This window comes from Curcuma longa, chromosome 6 (genome assembly GCF_044706935.1).
Source record: "Curcuma longa cultivar G26 ecotype Majalengka, Jawa Barat chromosome 6, ITB_CL_G26_1.1, whole genome shotgun sequence".
Taxonomy (NCBI): domain Eukaryota; kingdom Viridiplantae; phylum Streptophyta; class Magnoliopsida; order Zingiberales; family Zingiberaceae; genus Curcuma; species Curcuma longa.
Genome location: NC_133866.1, coordinates 3,228,279 through 3,247,993, shown reverse-complemented (window position 1 = coordinate 3,247,993; position 19,715 = coordinate 3,228,279). Strand labels below are relative to the sequence as shown.

At 37.9% G+C, this 19,715-nt stretch overlaps 1 pseudogene; it reads left to right on the top strand.

Annotated features, from left to right (window-relative positions):
* The first annotated feature begins 7,123 nt into the window (after nt 1-7,123).
* On the top strand, nt 7,124-8,032 carry LOC141831134 (BTB/POZ domain-containing protein At1g01640-like; annotated as a pseudogene).
* The last annotated feature ends 11,683 nt before the right edge of the window (nt 8,033-19,715 follow it).

Genomic DNA, 19,715 nt, shown 5'->3' with positions numbered 1-19,715 from the left:
GCCTGGTAATTAAATTAATAATTGTTCTTATTAACAGTCTTTAATTTGGGATTTTCTTTTGGACGATCAAATAATTTTTGGATTTTTACGCTCTTATTTTCTACATCAAAGAAAAAAATAATGGGAATTCGATAATAAAATCTACTCTCTTAAATTTTATTGTGCACATGTGATTTGTGATTGTAATAAAAAATAATTATGTGTACGTCTTTCATAGTCTCTCCTCATAAAGAGGTAAATCACATAGTCAATAAAAGATGATTGATGATTATGCTCATTCTAGACGCTGATGATTTGTGATTGCTCCATATGGACTTGGAGATGAGGAGGGAAGCCATGTAGAGCTATTATTACTTATCTCATTCCTTTCAGACCTAAAGTCTAATCCACTTCTATTTGTTGGTGGCGAGATGATATTTGAAGAATATACAAACTCACTTGTATTATGGGGGAAGAAGGGGATCTATTTCTCTTATTGAAGCATTTTAAGTTAATGATGTGAAGTATTCGTGACTATCTATAGTTGTGAGTAGAAAGGTTATAACTTGACTTTCTAGACTCAACTAATGTCATGTTTATATTGATGCTTTAGGCCTTCTCAATGTGTATGAACAATACCTCTAGCCAATAAACCTAGAAACAAAAACATATTATTTGAGATCAATCAATTAAATATAGTTTGGATAAGACAAAGTGCCTAAACAACTTCAAGATATTTGATTGATCAAGACTCCAAAATCTTTCAAGTTCTCAAGATCTTTTGAAGATCACTTTCTTTTCTTTTATGCTTAAATTCATCCCTTAGTAAGAAACTGTGATATTTGATAGCTCTCATGCAAGAAGATGGATCGATGATTCCAGGGGATAACAAATCAATTTGAGTGGTAATAGATTTGTTGAGGGAGAGAATAAACCCTTATATCCTTCAATTTGGATGCCTTGCTCAATTTGGATGACAAGGGTTGAAGATATTGTGAAATAGTAGAATAGGCCAAAGAGTATTTTATGGAGGTACTGCTGAAGCAAGTCTCTACACAAGAGAATTCAAAGGCAAATGAGCTGGGTCGGCTGGCAAGTTCCTTAGGAGAGGTGGTGTCTCAAATAAAGTTGTTACCATAGCTGGAAGTCAATCCTAGAGCCAGAAGTGTGTGACTAGAGGATGGAGTTCTTAACATATTTTCAAGAAGGGAAGTTGCCTACCCTGCGCGGTCATGACAGCTCAAACATAAAGCCGTGTGATTCTGTCTCATTGATAGTACTCTTTATAAGTGATCCAGTGCAGAGCCCCTCTTGAGGTGTTTAGGCAAGCAAGAGACAGATTATGTCTTGCGAGAGATATATGAAGGAGTGTGCAGGAGTCATGTAGGAGGTCTCTCACTCGCTCGTAAAACACTACTAGCCGACTATTTCTGGTCCACTTTGCAAAGGGATGCGATATAGTTGGTGAAGGCCTATGAGAGTTGTGAGCGACCCAATCGGGGGATACCCAACCTCCTAGAACTGGTCGCATAGTTCTCAAAGCCCAATTTCAGGATGGCAAATACTTGATCGTGAGTTGGTCGTTGAATGTCAAATCAACTAATAACTCCACCTCCCATTCCTTGGCCCATTCCTTTTTCCACTCGATCAGTTGTTCATGCTCTCAAGCCATGGTGGCCCTTAAGTCTTCAACGATTTTTGCCAGATCGGCATCTCGGAGGGAGAATCATTTAACTTCCCCAATGCCTCATATTTCACCGCTTCCTCCTCCTAGGCCTTTAGTTTGACTGCCTTTGCTCAGTAACATGAGGGCAACTCTCAAAAACCACTAATAAGTTCTTTCTAGAGGTGGTGAACCTTGTACAAAATGCATTGTCTATATACAAAAATAGAACAATAAAAAAGAGTGAAGATTTTTTAAAAGTTTGTAGAGAGAATAACTAAAACTAAGTCAGTGGGCAATGTCTTTCTCACCACTTTAGCATAGAATTATCACACAATTTATGCCGAATTTGAGAGATAATGTGCTTAACACTTATAAAGAGTGGTCTCCAATGGCTAGCAAATTGTCGATTTTCGAGCAACTTCAATCAATTGAAATCTAGTTGAGTCAATTGAATTAATCAAGTTAGTCAATGCAAGTCGGTCGTCAAAAGTTCAATTGATTGAACCAATCCTTTAGTTGATTGGAATCCGCTCCATTCAAATGAAACTAAAGCATCAAGCACAATAGGGAGCATTCTATTATTCAACAGAGACTCAACACTTAAGTTGATCTAGAAAACCTTTAGTCTTAGTTGTCTAGGACAAGTTTATCAAATTTGGGATAAAGTTGCTAGAAGATATCATGTTGAGAGCATTATGAAGCTCAAGAAGTAGTTATGCACCGTAATAATTGACCAAACTAAACAATCTAATCTAAATTAGTTCTCATCAAGTGATTGGGAAAAATTCATCAAACATTGGTGACAAGAAGAATGGATCAAAAATCAAAGATCTAAACAAGGAAGTTCACCACAGGAGAGCTAGTGAAGCATTGAAATTGTCTACTCATGTATAAAATTATTGGTGACTAAATGATATATAATTACTTCAATGTCTATTGCAGAAGTGAGTTAACTAGTCTAGTTAAAATTATTGGTGACTAAATGGTATTAAAAGTCTTTGAATGTACTCATCGATTCAACCATAGATATTGATCATCATTTAGAAGATCATCATTTAAAAGATGTTAGTGTGAGTATATTGTAATATTTTTGATAGAAAAATCTTGTAATATTTAAATAGACTATTTGTTCTATATTTTATTTGTATATTTAATTTTGGTTGTAAGAGAGATATCCATCTCCATTGATGAGAAGTATAGTGATGATCCTATATCCTATATCCCAATCATTACTAAAGTTGATGCATAGTTACAATCAATTAAAAGGATTTGTCGTTTGAAAGTCTATGATTTAGGATTAGGCATGCACACCAACTTGACTTGTGTAATGGATCATTATCTTGCAACAAACATTGACATCACTACTAGAGTTAGAGACAAAGAGAACAAGTTTTGAAGTTATGTAGGCGTGCCAAAGAATTTCGCCGATTAACCCATTAATCTCAGAGCAATAAAAGTATAGTTCTTTTAGGCAAGAAAAGTATAGTTCTTTAGAACAAACAAGCAACTTTAGAGGCTAAGCAAAAGAAATCAAGAGCACGAAAAGATGATAGCAAAACAACAAGAGTCCTTGAATTGTTTGATGATGAGATATCTATTAGAAATGTGAATGAAAGAAAGAGGTGAATGTAAGGAGGAGGCACCATTGTGAATGGATTTTTAATCTCACATTGGGAGTCTCATGATCTCATTGTTGGTTCATATTGATTCTCATGCATTGATGTAGAACAATTGCATGGGGAGAGACCCTTTCTCACTTGTGGGCGCATAGGGGGGGTGTAAATCGAGGGTTTGGATTGTATTGAACCAAGTTAACTTGTGTGCAAGCGCAACTTGCACATGTTGATGCTGGATTGGTTGAGGTGCCATTTGATTTAATCTTTTGCTAAGTGTAAAATAAACGGATGTATTAACTTCTCGTCAATGGAGAATTCGTAACCGCGCAATTCCCGCTTTTCCCTCTACCGTGCAACTGTTGCTCACCAGAACACCCGTGTAGCATTCAGGTACTATTCTCAGTTCGCCATGACCTCTAGTGCTTGGGGGTGTTCACGATTTATCGTTGGATCCTGGAAACAAACGACCCACAACAACCTCGAAGCACAGCCGGAAGTGGGGGCGAATCTATTTTAAGAACACTATGTTAAACGCAGTCCTCGGCATCGACCGCAACATCCACTTAGAAAGTTTTCCCGAGTACTCACTCAGCTTTTGTTCCCGACTCGACAATCGGGCACACTTCTTCCTGATTCGGCAGTCGAGCATGCTTCTTCTCAAGTCGGGTAATCGGGTGACTTCTCCTGACTCGACGCTTGAAGTACTTGGCGGCTCAACCACTCAACATCGACTCGGAGGCACTCAGCCTCCACTCAGATGCACTCAGCCTCGAGAGCACTCAGAGTCCCACTAGGTCTCGGGAGCACTCGGACACTTGGACGACTCATCTCCTAGCAACGTTGATAATATAACAAATTTTTTGTTGTCAGCTTGAGATTATCATATCAGACCAATCAACAAATAAGAAGTTGTATCTCGATTTCAATTTAGTAATTTCCCTTATAGTCTTCAACAACAAGATTGTAACAATTAATAATTTTCCTCAACCATCTCAACTTACTTGTCATCCTATATTTTTTCATCCATTTCAACCTACTTAATAGTTAGAGTTTCAATTCTCAAGTATACAATTGGAGTCTACACATGATTTCAAATAACTTAAATATTTATCATGTAGCAATTTTAAACAAACTACTATATAATTGATGAACAGAATATTTGAAACTTAGTTGAACAACTCGACTGGTGGGCATCAGTCAATTGATGAACAGTAATAATCGACTGTTGATATTATTACAGCAAACAGAAAGTTTTTAAGTTGAGTTGGGAACTTGATTGATGCGAAAACAATTGATTTGTGAACAGTAACAGTTGATTGATGTCATTGTTGTAGTAAATAGAAAATTTTGGATCGACTACGATACTCAACTGTTTAAGTAGCAATCGATTGATGAACAATACTAGTCAATTGTTCATGATTAAACTTATAAGAGTTGTTCTGCATGTGTAATGGTCGAATTCAATTGACTGATAGTGACAAACAATCAACTGATAGGTAGAAATCAATCCTGATCTAAAAGCAATAAAAGAAAGATTTCAAGAAGGTTTTCAGAGTTGATTCTTGGATGTTTTGAAGGAAAGTGTTATTGCATTTTTCAAACCTTAGGAGACAAATAACAACAAAAAAGAACTCAAAACAAAGTTACACTAGCGTAAACTTATTAGTTTTGTTATATTCATTTGTATTTGTATCTTTATTTTGTTTGTGTTGCTTTGTATAACAACATATATTATAAGAGGTTTTTCCACCTCCTGAAGTTATTCGATAAGGATTTTGTGATTTCGCTAGGATAGTAGGTCGTAAAGTAAGAATCGAGATTTTGAACCATATTAAATCGATTTGTGCTTGTGTTTATTTCTAATTTGTATTTATTTTGTATGTATTTTCATTGCACATTAATCAGGGCCAACTCAAGTATATTTGAGACCTAGGCAAAAACAAAATTTAACTCTTTAATTTTTTTTTAAAAATTAAATATTTATCTTCATCCTTTTTTATACTGATTTAGGGTTGGCATGGATGAATTTAATTTTTTTTAAACAAATTGAAAATATAAATTTTTTATTCAAAATTATTTTAATAGATATATTTATTTTTAAATAATAAAAAATATAGATCTCTAAACAATAAAATCTAATTTATATCATATATTTTTAATTTAATAATATTTTAAAGTTCGATTGTTACCTGTATAAAAATAATAAGAGAAAATAAATTAATAATTTTTATTTCAATTAATTAGATTGAGCATCTCAATGACGACTAGTAGATCCAAATTAAAAAAAAAACTATTTAATGGATTATTCTCAAGAACAATTTATAAGTATATATTATTATGTATTAAACACTATGTTTAATAAACTCTCATATAAAATCTAAATTTTTTATTAAAAAAATATAAAGAATCTGAAAGTGGTCATTTTTTTATTTATGTAATAAAAAAAGAAAAAAATCAATTTAAATTTTAAAAGATTAATATTCTATTGTGCGTGGAATGAATAAAGAATCCTTATTTCTTATTCTTTAGGAGAAAAAATGAAAAAAAGATACTGATGAGAGAGGAAAATGATATTTTTTAAGAGTATAATTGATTAGGAAGTGAAAAGATATACAATCGCTTCCGGGGCATAATTGAGTTGCTTATGACGCAGCAGAGTTACCGAGCAAAGGTTCGAATCCTAACGAAGTCAGGTAATATACTTTTCTGTGTCGCGATAAACTGCAGTTTCTCGATTTATTTTCTCATAGATGGTCGTCGATTTATCTTCTCACAAATAGTCGTAGAGCTGATCGTATGGGGCTGCTAAGGTGACAGATTCCATATATTTTTTTTTGCAGAAGAAAAGATACAGAACCACTAATGAGAAAGAAAAAAAAAAGTGAAACATTGATGAGAAAGAAAAAAAAGATACAAGATCATCAATGATTGTGAGCATATATTTTTGAAAAATTAATATGCAAAAATAAAGAGTTAATTAGGTTTTAAAAATAACACATATAATTAAAAATAATAAATTTCAAAACAATCTGAAATAAATAAAATTAATATAATTTATGATTGAAAGTGGACGTTTTCTTTAAAAATGAATAAAATAATCTTAAATTATTAAGGATTATGGGCCCAAATTTAATGGGGACCTTTAGGCATGTACCTATGCCTTGAGCCGATACATAGGCCCAAATTAAATGGGGGCCTTAGACATGTACCTGCCGAAACTGACATTACTTCCTTATTAATGTCACAAATTGCTATTCACTTTCTCTATAACTATATTATCGGTCCCAATGTATTCATGTTTTCAAAATGACTAAACGACTCAATTAATAATGCAATAGTAATTTTAATCAAAATTATTTAATTTTTTTTTTTTAAAAATGACTTTTGTCAAAAAAAAAAGAAGATCATGGAGCCTATTCGTATTTTTAAAATAATCAAATGCTTCAAACTGATCGTATTCCAATTTTGACTACCAATTATATAATATCAAAATTATCGTCTTTTTAAATTTACATTTCAACAATTTTTAAAGAATTCTCATAAACCTATAAAATTTATGACCTTGATTTCTATTATTTTTTTAAAAGAAATAATGTTTTATGACATGCATAAAAACATTAATATTCTATTTCATATTACTATAAAAAATGAGTTTACATTATATAATTAATTTTAAACTTATAATCTAGTCCTGACGCTTCGGCTTCACAAGCTGCAACGGCTGACGCTTCGGCTTCACAAGCTGCGGCGGCTGACGCTTCGGCTTTGCCCTACATTTATCCGTGCTCATGCATATAAAAATCTTCGACGGTGACAGAATTATCCATCTCTCTCTCTACATCCAAAATTGACCAGTTAATTGATGTATTACAGTCCGCCGAGGAACTCCATTTCCAACGCCTGCTACAACGCCGCAATGAGCATGCTGGTCTTCTCGTATGATCTGGATGGCGCTTTTTCTCGGCTCCGATTCCCTGCCACTCAGGGCATGCAGAGATGTTCCCCTTTCATTTTTATGGAGTGATATGAAAACAAGATCGATATCAGATTCTGGTGCTGTCCAGGGGATTCGAGGTGCATTCGAGAAGTTGAAGGAGATGCAATGGAGGGTGAAGGAAATGCCAGGGATGTTGAACGAGAAAGTGGCTTTTCTTGATGGGTTGGCGGCGCTGCAAGAAGGGATGCACACCGACATTTTGGTGAAGGCCGGCGACGGCCAACCAGTTCCGGCCCATCGAGCAGTGCTGGTGCGATGCATGGATTTGTGCATTCGCATATTCGCATTGATTTTACTCCAAATTGAACTTGTCGCAGGCTTATGAATCCGAAATCTTCAAGACCATGCTGCTCGTCGACGACTGCAAGGACGCGCCCGCCGGCGCAGGCATCATCACTCTCCCAGAGCTCACACACCACGAGCTGCAGCACCTGCTTGAGTTCCTCTACTCCGGCGAGCTTCCGCCGGCAGGAGCAGGAGACCTTATCCAACATGTTCTCCCTGATCAGAGCGGCCGACAAGTACGACATCCCCTTCCTGCGGGAGTCCTGCGAGCAGCGGGTTATCGCGGGCCTCGGCGCCGGTAACGCGCTCGACGTGCTGGAGGCGGCGCACCGATGCTCCAGCGTGGAGCTGAAGAAGCAGGCGATAAGGGTGGTTGTGGAGCAGGCGAAGGTGGTGGTGTTCTCGCCGGAATTCGAGGCGTTCGCCGCTCGGAACGCGGAGCTGTCCTTGGAGATCACGAGGGCGCTGGTGGGCAAACGATGCCGATGAATGAGCATAAAGCAGAAAACAGAGCATGAGCCAGGAAATTAAATTAATAATTGTTATTATTAACAGTCTTTTAATTTGGGATTTTCTTTTGGACGATCAAATAATTTTGGATTTTTACGCTCTTATTTTCTACATCAAAGAAAAAAGAATGGGAATTCGATAATAAAATCTACTCTCTTAAATTTTATTGTCCACATGGTGATTTGTGATTTATCTCAGACGCTTCTCCCAATCCCTCGAAGAGAAGTAAATGTTGAGATATAATTACGTTCACCTAAATAGACATGTGATTTATGATTGCTCCATATGGACTTGGAGATGAGCAGAGGAGCCATGTAGAGCTGTCATCGGCTCTGACCTACCCTTAAAAACAATTTACATTGCTATTAATTTTACATCAAAGGGAATTGATGTGTCTTTTTTATACTTATCTCCCTAAAGTTCAGTTGTTATAGGGTCGGGTCAATTTTTTACCTACAAAAATTTCTTGTGTGGCCACCATGTCCTTAGACTTGATTCAGCCTCCAAAAGCACACTAACATATAAGAGGATGTCTTTCTCGAATATGACTAACAAAAGTCACAAGCAAGTAACACATAATGTACAAGAAACTTCCAACCTTTATTATTTAAAATAACAAAAGAATACAAATAGACCTTACTCTCACCAATATATCTGCACCACGAACTTAGGCAAAACAACCTACTTGCTTCTCCCATTCCGCATGCACTGCATCGCATGTCTTGGCTCGCATTTTCCTGCAAGTCTGCTTGGCTAAATGCTTGGACTTGGCGCGTTCAATCCTCTCATCTACTTGCCATAATCCAAGTCTGTCTCCTGCTTGACTTGGGCTTCGACATCCTCTGTGCGCTGCCGCAAATCTTCTTGTTGCTTGGCATAACTTACGCACATGCCCAATAGGCTGGATCAAAGGAGCAACACACCAATCCTTGTGTCCAGCCGTGACATCGAGTTAAGGGGCTAAGAAACCACCCCCACCAGAAGAACTCGACATCCTTGTCGAACGCTTCTACATGTATGCCTGAATTTGCTTTTCAAATTGTCAAAGTGTAACATCCCTTTCCCAAGTAGCCTCCGATTCAGGATTTCCCTTCCAAAGAACTAAGAATTCTGTTCTTCTATTTTTCTTGCTCATTCCAAAGGTTCTGTGGTCCATGATTTCCTCACATCATCAGTAAATTGCTTTCCTTATAACCGGCGGGGCTCTCTTGGCTACTATTTCTTGATGGATTTGTTTCATCTTCAAGGAACTCCTTCAAGAAACTTACATGAAAGGTAAGGTGAACCTTCAACCTTTCAGGTAAATCTAACCTATAAGCCACATTACCAATCTTTTTCATATCTGAAAAGGTCCGTCATACTTGGCAATTAAACCTCTCTGCACGGTCTTGATGCTGATTCTCTTCCAAATCTAGGGAGTGAGTTTCAACAACACTTTATCCCCAATAGCAAATTCAATGGTCTTCACCTTTGATCAGCATAATTTTTCATCCTTTTTATCCGCTTTTCTCAAGCTGTCCTGGGCTTCCTCAAGCAACTCTTGCTTCTCTCTAGCATATCTATATGCTGCAGGGCATTTCCCTCTAAATTTTTGCTTGGCTATCTCGATAGGAGTTGTTGGCTGCTCCCCCAAGACTAACTCAAATGGACTTCTTTCGGTGGCTGATGATTTGTGCAAATTGTAGCAAAATTGTGCACTGTCCAAGAGCTCTAGCCAATTTTTATGACTTGTTGTAACATAATACCACAAATACTCCTCGAGTAAATGATTAATTCTTTCCGTCTGTCCATCAGTTTGCAGATGGTTAGCTGTAGAGAATTTTATATCAGTCCCCATTATATTGAACAAGAATGTCCAAAATCTCCCAGTAAACCTAGCATCCCTGTCACTTACAATGAAATTAGGTAAACCAAAATACTTTATCACATTCTGATAGAATAAGTCCGCCGCAACATCCGAAGGGTAAGCTGAAAGAGCCACAATAAACACAACATATTTTGAGAATCTGTCCACCACCACCATGATGGAAGACATGTCATTCACCTTTAGAAACCCACTGATAAAGTTCATAGAAATTGAAGTCCATGGTTTTTTTTGGAATGGACAACGGTTGTAGTAATCCCTCTTCCTTCTTCCGCTCTGTCTTGTCTTGTCGGCACATTAGACAAGTTTTTACGTAAGCCTCCACATCGATCTCCATCTTAGGCCAGAAGTAAGAACGAGACAATAAAGCAAGCGTCCTTTCAACACGTGGGTGACCAGTCCATTGTGGATCATGAGTTTACTTCAATAACTCTCTTCGTAGACTACCGATTGAGGGTACAAGGATTCTACCCCCTTTGTAAGTCAAGAGATCTTCCTTGATCCAATACCGTCGAATTGTCCCATCTCTTACTTGCTACACCAATTTCCCATAAGTTGTATCATTTACAACAACAACCTTTATTCTGTCCAACATATCAGACTCTACTCTTGTAATAGAGTAGAAGGTAACAAATACTTCCTTTCGGCTCAGCGCATCTTGAACCTAATTATGCCTTCTAGATTTATGCTCCCAAATAAAATCATATTCTGCCAAGAATTCTTTCCAACGGACTTGTTTAGGCGATAACTTCTTTTGAGTGACAAAGAAGGTGTTGGCCACATTATCAGTTTTCACAAGAAATATTGTTCCCAGCAAATAGACTCTCCAGGTTTGCAAGCAATGCACCACCGCAACAATCTCTTTTTCACGAGCCAAATATTTTTGTTTGATCAAATTTAGTTTTCTGCTTTTAAAGGCAACTGGATGACCCTCTTACACCAACACACCGCCAATAGACTTGTCTGAAGCATCTGTTTGAACTTCAAAAGGTAACTCAAAGTCAGGCAAGCGCAATACCGGTTCAGAGGCAATAATAGTCTTTAATTTCTCAAAGGCTTCTTTGCATAAATCAGACCATACCCACCACACATTTTCTTCAATAAGTCGGTCAATGGGGTTGCCTTCTTTGAATAACCAATAATAAATTTACGGTAGTAGTTTGCTAAGCCCAAAAAGGATTGTAGTTCAAACACCTTTGAAGGGGTTGACCAATCAATAATAGCTTGCACCTTCTTTGGATCCATCCGAACATGGTGATTGCTAACCAAATATCCCAAAAACATTATTTCCTGGCTTGCAAACTCTTTTTTTTTCGGCTTCATGTAGAGTTAGTGCTCCCTTAGCTGAACAAACACCATCTCCAAGTGCTCCAAGTGCTCTTCAAGTGACTTGCTGTAGATTACAATATCATCCAAGTAAACTACAACAAAATTATTAAGAAAGTCATACAATACCTCATTCATTAGATTGCAAAAGGTAGTAGGGGTATTTGTCAAGCCCAATGGCATGACATGAAACTTGTAAGAACCATAATGAGTCACACAAGTTGTTTTGGCCTCATCCCCTTATGCAATTCTAACTTGCCAATATCCCAATCTCAAGTCAAGCTTTGTGAACCATGAGGCTTTGCTCAATCTGTCCAACAGATCTTGGACCAACGGGACTGGGTACTTATTTTTCATTGTCACCTTGTTCAGGGCCCGATAATCTACACACATCCTTAAGGAACCATCTTATTTTTTCTGGAACAACACTGGTGCACCAAATGAAGCCTGGGATGGTCGGACATATCCTGCCTCCAACAATTCATTCAATTGTTTCTTTAGTTCAACCAGTTCAAGTGGAGACATACGATATGGGGGCCTTACGGGAGGAACATCACTAGGGATTAACTTGATTTTGAAGTCGATATTTCTCCTTGGTGGCAACCTTTTTGGTAATTCCTGCAGCATCACATCAACACATTTTGTTAGAATACCTTTAATACAATCTGGCAACTCACCCTTCTAGTTAGGTTTGATGTCTCTTAAGGCTACCAAGTAAGTTGATTCACCCCGTTTCAAACCTTTCTTCAGTGACATTGCTGATATGATGTTCATCTTCTGTTTGTTCTTGCCCTTGCCATAAGGGTGAACACAACAGACAAAGCAAGGATTTGACTCTTGCATCACCATTACTCGATCCAGGAGAGGCACTGTTTTTGTCTTCCGCAAGAAATCAATATCAATTATTAGTTGAAAATCCTCAAGTGGAATCACCATCATATTTGCCTTTCCAACACAAGTACCAACAGTTAATGGAACATTATAAGTCATACCCACAACAGCCTGTGCCTTTGCATTATTAACTTGATATAACTTGGGCATTTGCTTATTGACAATGCATATTCTTTCATCAGTTTGGCAGACACAAAGGTATGAGTGGTCCCCGTGTCAACCATTGCATGCACCGTCTAACTATTCATTTCCATAGAAATATAAAGGAGTAGAGAATCCGCTTACACCATGTCTTATGACATATTAGTTAGCAATTCAATAGGATCAACATCAACAATCGGATTTAACAATTGTAAGGGATTAACAAGAGTAGCAACTTCCTATTCCGGGTTATCAGCATTCTCCCCCACCACCAAGAGGGCATTTAGCTTCTCACGTTTGGGACAATCCCTTGCAAGATGCGGACCATTGCACAAGAAGCAACCTTGGTTGTTCTTCAAGTTGTTACCTAGATAGTCTCTGTTCATGCGAAGATCAACCAAGGCATCAACAGCCACAAGTGCACTTGGAAGGTCCTTCACATTTGCCGTCGAAGCTCTATTTGTGCCCAAGGCTGTAAACCATACAAAAAGTTATACAACTTATCCTCCTCAGACATATTTTGAATATCCAACATCAAAGAACTAAATTATTTGACATAGTCCCTCATAGAACCATTCTATTTGAGACGTTTTAACCCATCTCGAGCAATCCATGAAGTGTTGCCAGGAAGGAATTGATCATTCATTTCTTTCTTCAACCGCTCCCAAGTGTCAATTTTCTGTCGACCCGCATTGGCGTCATCCACGTCCGCCACCATAACTTTGCATCACCTATAATGTACATGCTAGAAATCGTCACCTTCTCAGTTTCAGACGCTCTAGCAGTCGAGAAATACTGCTCCATGTCTCATAAGAAATTTTTGAGTTCCTTAGCACTCCGTGTGCCGCCAAAGGATTTTGGCTCTGGAACACTGATCGTAGGACGATCTGCACCTCTTTCTGCATTAGAAGTCATTGCTCTTTTCAAGATGATCAACTTAAAGTGCAAGTCATCACTATCCTTGTGAATTTGAGCCACTTCTACCATCAGAGACCCTTGAATTTCCTCCATATTAGCCTCCAGATTGACAATCCATGCCACCAGATTGTAATCATCTTCTCCCAAAGGGACAGAACCGATTAAGGCTTCAAGATGTGAATTCCTTTGTCTGACTTCGTGGTTGCCTCCAACCATTTTTTAATGCACTCATACCAGTTGTCACAAGGTCAATTTTTTGCCTTCAAAAATTTTTTGCATGGCCACAAAGTGCCACACTTGATTCAGTCTCCAAAAGCACACCAACGCACAAGAGGACGTCTTTTTCGAATATGACTAACAAAAGTCACAAGCAAATAACACATAATGTACATGAAACTCCCAACCTTTATTATTCACAATAACAAAGGAATACAATAGACCTTACAAATTTGCTCTCACCAATTCCTCATGAATTGCCCTTCCTTACCAATGCATAGCCTTGCCTATTTAACATGCGTAGGCACAGTTACATTGGAGGTTACAGTAGTTACATGGTATTTTTGCTAACCACCCTTGCCTACATGTACAAAATTACTTGTCCATATCACTTGCTGATTTGGCACCATGCCAAATGTTAGCCTACACACCATGTGTATGGCCCAAGCTTTGCACCACGAACTTAGGCAAAATAGCCCACTTACTACTCCATTCCTCGTGCCGCATGGTATGCGCCCCATCGCATGTCCTGGCTCGTACTTTCCTGCAAGTCTGCTTGGCTAAATGCTCGGACTTGGCACATGCAATCCTTGGATCTGCTTGCCATAATTCAAGTCTGCCTCCTGCTCGACTTGGGCTTCAACAGCCTCCGCGCACTGCCGTAAATCTTATTTGTTGCTTGCATGCCTTGCGCACATGCCCAATAAGCTGGATCAAAAGAGCAACGCACCAATCCTTGTGTCCAACCGTGCCATCGAGTTAGGGGGTTAACACCAGTCTACTTCTATTTGTTGATGGTGAGATGATATTTGAAGAATATACAAACTCACTTGTATTATGGGGGAAGAAGATGGATCTACTTCTCTTATTGAAGCATTTTAAGTTAATGATATGAAGTATTCGTGACTATCTATAGTTGTGCTTGTAGAAAGGTATAGTATAACTTGACTTTTAAACTCAACTAATGTCATTTTTATATTGATGCTTTAGGCCTTCTCAATATGGTATGAACAATACCTCTAGCCAATAAACCTAGAAACAAAAACATATTGATCAATCAATGAAATAGTTTGGATAAGACCAAGTGCCTAAACAACTTCAAGATATTTGATTGATCAAGACTTCAAAATCTTTCAATTTCTCAAGATCTTTTTGAAGACTTTCTTTTCTTTTGTGTTTAAATTCATCCCTTAGTAAGAAACTGTGATATTTGATAGCTCTCATACAAGAAGATGAATTGATGAGTCCAAAGGAAAACAATCAATTTGAGTGGTAATGGATTTGTTGAGGGAGAGAATAAACCCTTAGATCCTTCAATTTGGATGCCTGACTCAACTTGATTCAAGTCCTATTACATTATATTACACAAAATCGAACCTTTAAACTTTGTACCACTGCAAAGCGCAATAATAAAATTAGATACAACTCAACTTTACACGAACAATAAGAAAAGAAACAAAAAAAAAGACTCGAGTTACAGGGCATCAGTATATCTCGGCGTTATTGCTCGATCATCTAATGTGGCCATCTTGCCAATTGTTTAATCTATTGATCTTCAAGCATAATTGACAGGCTGAGCCCAAGACTCGATCCAAAATCACACATAAAACACTACCGGCTGACTATTTCTTGTCCACTTTGTAAAGGGATGCAATATAGTTGGTGAAGGCCTATGAGAGTTGTTAGCGACACCATACTTGGCATACCCAACCGACTGAAATGATGAAATCTATGATAACTGCTTGCTCATTCAATCAATAGGAAATGGATGTAGTCTGACCTTTACCGCTCATCATAACTCAAAAGAAATTCTTGATAGTGGCTATTAACTATTTCTCTAAATGGGTGGAAGCCTAGCGTTACCGAGTAAGTCATGATGAAATTCCTATAGTAAAATATTGTATGTAAGTATGACATCCCTCGCCTCTTAATATCAGACGACGGACATCAGTTCTATGGGAGGAAGATGTAGAGAATTGATGTCAAGAAATAAAGATTGAGCAAGCCTTCAGCCTATGGTGTACCCTTCGAGCAATGAACAAGTGGAGGCTACTAATCAGGAGTTGGTGCATGGTTTGCAAGCCAAGTTGGAATAAGTTGGACCGACCTGGTAGAAGAGATGCCTAACTTCTTGTGGTCTTTTAGGACGACCCCTTGTCAAGCCACAGGTGAAACTCCCTTTAGTTTGGTATATGGAGTTGAAGCTGTCCTTCCCGCTGAAATTTGAATGGAAACCAAGTGGGTTTTGTCATACTCTCCAAAAGATAATGAGGTTGCACAACATAATGAGCTAGATTTGGTGGAAGAACAACAAAAATGAACTTTTTATAGAACTGAGCAGAGTCAAACACAAGTTACCCGTGCATACAATAAATGAGTTATCCCATGCTCATTTCAAGTTGGTGACTTAGCCTTGCATAAAGTTCCATCGGATGGTGTAGGGTGTAAACTAGGTCGTAAATGGGAAGGACCTTATCATGTGGTCAGCCGCATGAACATAGGAGTGAATTACTTGAAGGATGCATAAGGAAAACTGCTATTAAGGCCATGTAATACTTCTCATCTGAGGTCTTATTATATTGGATAATGTATCCCCGAGCGGCTTAGGAAAGTGGTACACGTGAAAACATTTATGTAATTTTAAACAATTATAAAGGGAAGATAGTGTTGGTACAGAAAGCACTAGTCTACCTTTAGGGTTTTAATGTTTGACAATATACTTAGATTTGGTCAGTTTGACCAAGGGATAATCAAAATAAGACTTGATGTTTTGATGTGAGTGAAGTTTAATCAAGTCAAAATTGATCAGAAAGATTAGCAAGATGTCCTAGTCAATTGAAATAGTTAAAAAGTTCTAGTGGAGACTAGGTAGGAGAAGTCTTAATTGGAGGCTAGGTAAGGAAAGTTCTAGTTGCAAGGTAAATAGGAGAACTTGTTGGAGGTTTGGCAAAGGAAGTCCTAATAAGTGAAGCTGGGCAAAAAATCCTGGTGAGTGAGGTTGGGCAAGGAAGTCCTAAATGGAGGTTAGGCAAGGGAAAGTCCAAACAGGTCAAAAGTGACTAGATATTTGGCAGGTGAGAATTATCGAGTGACTAGTCCTAACTGAAGGTTAGGCAAGAAAAAGTCCAATCAGGTCAAGGGTGACCGGATGCTTAATAGGTGGAAAGTCTACCTAGTGACTAGTCCTAACTGGAAGTTAAGACACGGGTAAGCCTAGTAGGTTAGGCCTATAAGATAAGGCTTAGATAAACGTAATAGGTCAAACAGACCACAGGTAGGCTTAGATTGCTTATTTGTTGTATGATTATCTTATAGGAATCAGGAACTGGAAGCAAGATTGAGGAAACATAAGAGAAAACAAACAGAGACAATTGAACTAAAACTGGAAGTCAACTCAAGTCAAACCTGATTGATTAATTTTGGATGCTCAGATCATACTCTGAGCATTCGAATGATCCAAGCACCCTTGGATGCTCCAGGTGCCCGGATTAGGTGGAATTAGCCCCGATAAAGACCCGACAGAACTTGATCAGATCTGATCGGTTTGGGGCACCTGGAAGAGTCTTTATAAGGCCATCAATGTGCACCATCAAGGACAACTCTAATTCTCTAAACCCTTCATCTAAGGTGTTGTTGAACATGAATGGAGCTAAGCTCGTGCGATTGAAGAAGCTCCAGGAAGGGTGTGCTGCACCTAGGACTTCCAGATCGGCCTACTCGAGATTTGGTTACTTTATTTTAAGTCTTACTTTTTATATTTATCTTTTATATATTATTTGGACTATAAGATATGTTTCTTCACCTCCTAAAAAGTTTCAGAAAGGAGACCCATAGTGGACGGACGCCCTCCTACACATAAGCCTTGGACGTACTAACTCTAGGGGGTTAGGAACCAAGTAAAATCTGCATGTCCCCTGTGTTGTATTTAATCCCGCTGCTAACCTATTTAATAGAATGAACGAGACTGACGAGCGTTATTCACCCCCACTAACGCATTCACTGATCCTACAGATGGCACTCATTTGAAATGTTAACTATGGAAATAGTTACATAAAATAAGAGGACATTATAAGCAGACGAGTAATCAACCTCATGGCCATCTAAAAATATCTGACTAGTGAAGGGAGATGAGTGTTTATTGGGCTCCCTACCCTTAACAAGTATTGTTACATTAATCCGATCAGGGGTTTGAAAGTGAGAAAATCTCTAGGTGTCTGATAGAAGGTTTTATCCATGCCAAGGAAAGTGGGGGCTATCCCAATCAAGGAATAGCCAACCTCCTGGAATTGGGTTGCATAATCTTCGAAGCCCAATTTCAGGATGGCAAATAGTTGATCGTGAGTTGGTCGTTGAATGTCAGATCAAATAATAACTCAGCCTCCCATTCCTTGGCACATTCCTTTTTCCACTCGGTCAATTGTTCATGCTCACGATCCATGGTGGCCCTTAAGTCTTCAACGATTTTTGCCAGATCGACATCCCGGAGGGAGAATCATTTAACTTCCCCAACGCCTCATATTTCACCGCTTCCTCCTCCTAGGCCTTCAGTTTGACTGCCTTTGCTCAGGATAACATGAGGGCAACTCTTGAAAACCACTAATAAGTTCTTTCTAGAGGTAGTGAACCTTGTATAAAATGCATCGTCTATACACAAAAATAGAATAATAAAAAAGAGTGAAGATTTTAAAAGTTTGTAGAGAGAACAATTGTAAACTAAGTCAGTGGGCAATGTCTTTCTCACCACTTCAGCATGGAATTATCACACAATTTATACCAAATTTGAGAGACGATGTGCTTAACACTTATAAAGAGTGGGCTCCAATGGCTAGCAAACTGCCGATTTCAAGCAACTTCAATCAATTGAAATCTAGTTGAGTCAATTGAAACTATCAAGTTAGCCAATGCAAGCTCACCGTCAAATGTTCAATTGATTGGACCAAATTTAGTCGATTCGAATCCGCTCCATTCAAATGAAACTAAAGTGTCAAGCGCAATTGAGAGCATTCTATTATTCAATAGAGACTCAACACTTAAGTTGATCTGAAAACCTTTAGTCTTAGTTGTCTAGGACAAGTTTATCAAATTTGGGATAAAGTTGCTAGAAGATATCAAGTTGAGAGCATTATGAAGCTCAAGAAGTAGTTATGCACCATGATAATTGACCAAACTAAACAATTTAATCTAAATTAGTTCTCATCAAGTGATTGGGAAAAATTCATCAAACATTGGTGACAAGAAGAATGGATCAAAAATCAAAGATCTAAGCAAGGAAGTTCACCACAGGAGAGCTAGTGAAGCATTGAGATTATCTACTCTTGTATAAGATTATTGGTGACTAAATGGTATATAATTACTTCGATGTCTATTGCAGTCAAGTGAGTTAACTAGGGCCTTTACTCGATTGAAAGTCTTTGAATGTACTTATCGATTCAACCAAGATATTGATCATCATTTAGAAGATGTTAGTGTGAGTATATTGTAATATTTTTGATAGAGGAATCTTATAATATTTAAATAGACTATTTGTTCTATATTTTATTTTTATATTTAATTTTGGTTGTAAAAGAGGTATCCATCTTCATTGATGAGAAGTATAGTGATGATCATATATCTCTTTCTTCAGCAAAAGGTGGAATCCGCTACCCCAGTGGTTCCACACGGTCGGCCCTACGATCATCTATGAGGAGGTAAATTGGAAAGTTGCAGGCTGTCACTACGAGGGAGGGCATTGCCTCAGTTTGATGATCATATATCCCAATCATTACTAAAGTTGATGCATAGTTACAATCAATTAAAAGGATTTGTCTTTTGAAAGTCTATGATTTAGGATTAGGCATGCACACCAACTTGACTTGTGTAATGGATCATTATCTTGCAACAAACATTGACATCACTACTAGAGTTAGAGACAAAGAGAACAAGTTTTGAAGTTATGTAGGCTTGCCAAAGAATTTGGGAGCAAGAAAAGTATAGTTCTTTTAGGCAAGAAAAGTATAGTTCTGTTAGAACAAACAAGCAACTTTAGAGGCTAAGCAAAAGAAATCAAGAGCATAAAAAGATGATAGAAAAACAACAAGAGTCCTTGAATTGTTTGATGATGAGATATCTGTTAGAAATGTGAATGAAAGAAAGAGGTGAATGTAAGGATGAGGCATCATTGTGAATGGATTTTTAATCCCACATTGGGAGTCTCATGACCTCATTGTGGGTTTATATTGATTCTCATGCATTGATGTAGTGAACAAATGCATAGGGAGAGACTCTCTCTCACTTGTGGGTGCATAAGGGGTGCAAATTGAGGTTTGG